The sequence below is a fragment of the Myotis brandtii genome, unplaced genomic scaffold (assembly GCF_000412655.1).
Source record: "Myotis brandtii unplaced genomic scaffold, ASM41265v1 scaffold8, whole genome shotgun sequence".
Classification (NCBI taxonomy): domain Eukaryota; kingdom Metazoa; phylum Chordata; class Mammalia; order Chiroptera; family Vespertilionidae; genus Myotis; species Myotis brandtii.
In genome coordinates, this window is record NW_005371219.1 from 5,482,190 (window position 1) to 5,483,807 (window position 1,618).

Genomic DNA, 1,618 nt, shown 5'->3' on the forward strand with positions numbered 1-1,618 from the left:
GGGAGACTGGGACAAAAATGGGGATGGGGAGGTAGTCAGTGATCATAAAACAGGACAAATTTGCTTGGACCCTATGAAGTTCCAGGCTTTGATCTGGCCTTATTATTGACTCAGTTAACTGATTTCAAACACTAATCAAATATATTATCAAAAATCAAATACACCATCGCCTCTTTCAGTTGTTTTAAAATTCATATTTCTATTTTCTATAAAAATGAAACTGCCAGGACTTTGATTTGAGTTCAGAAAGGCACAAGTGTGGAATCTAAATCACACTCTCAGAGATGTGCTATTTGACCCGGGATTCGGATTTCTAGTTACAATAGCCACATCAGAAAGCAAGGAAATAAAGTCTGAGGGAGTTCAGCAACACACAGTGCTGGGTCTATTTTTCTTTAAGTTCCCTTGAGGGTTTTCCAAGAGCAAAAGGCTCCTTTCCTCTTAGAAAGGGTGCCATGGCTGCTAGTGCGGGCTGAGGCAGGCACAGTGTTTTCATTTCCCCAGCCAAGACAGACTTTCCTCTGAATAAAACACAAACATTTAATGCTGATGAAACACAAAAAAGGAACCCTCAGCGGCTGGCATTGCCTCTGAGTCTCCCACCACAGAGACCAATGGTCACGCAGCTATTCCCAAGGACCATTGCAGAGAATTCATTTATTTATTTTGGGGTTGGCCAGACATCCACCATGTCTACTATTAGCTATGGTAATGGCTCCAATTAAGGAAAATGTCATCTGTTTGAAGCAGCAGGACATTAGCTCAAGGCAGATGACTCCAGACACTGGCAGATGTTTCAGCTCTTCAAGCAGTATGCAGGCTGCCGGGAGAAACATCTTCAAAGAAACATGAATGTCCTGGACTCTTCACTGACAGTGTTTCTTTAAGACAGTTAAGGAATAAGAACAAGCAAAATGAAGAGTAAAGGCCAAAGAAATGTAATTTCATGGAATGTTTTTAATCAAACTGTTAAAGGAAGTAAATTGTGGGTATTACCTTTCACTGAGAAGCACATATTGTTTTCTTACTTCATTTTATAAATATCTTTAAACAAAGCAAACACATCCATTTTCTTTCTTCTGAAAGCCCATTAGGGTAAAATTGCTTACACATGTAGTAATGTGAGAACAGCAGATCACACTCCATCGATTGTACAGTACCTAGGCCAAAACTAATTTAAGAGTCTATAAAACTTTTTATACCCACCTCATATGGGTGGATTCATGTGTCAGTGTAGAATTATCCAAACATGTGCAGAGTAATATTTCACTTCCCCTGCCTTAATAATTCATTTGGTTATTTATTCTGCTGAACTAATATTCTTATTACTTTTCTGACCTAAATTTTATTATCTTATGAAAAATGAAGATGAAGAATTAAGAGAGGGGTTCCATGGACTAGAATCCTTTTACTGTGGGTCCTATTGCTTGAGTGATTGCTTTGTGACTTTGATCAACTAAGCCAGTCCCTCCATCCTTTATTTCCATTCTTCAAGGTGCACATAAAAGAAATTAAGGTTCTGTGAAGATTATAGAGTACTAGAGGCCCGGTACACAAAATTCGGGTAGAGTCCCTAGGCCTGGCCAGTGATCAGGGCCAATCAGGGACTTCCTTCCCC

The 1,618-nt window shown here is 39.4% G+C and overlaps 1 protein-coding gene across 1 annotated transcript in view; it reads left to right on the forward strand.

Annotated features, from left to right (window-relative positions):
• The window catches only part of LAMA4 (laminin, alpha 4), a 139,583-nt gene that overhangs the window by 51,472 nt on the left and 86,493 nt on the right, over window positions 1-1,618 (forward strand). The window lies entirely within an intron of this gene.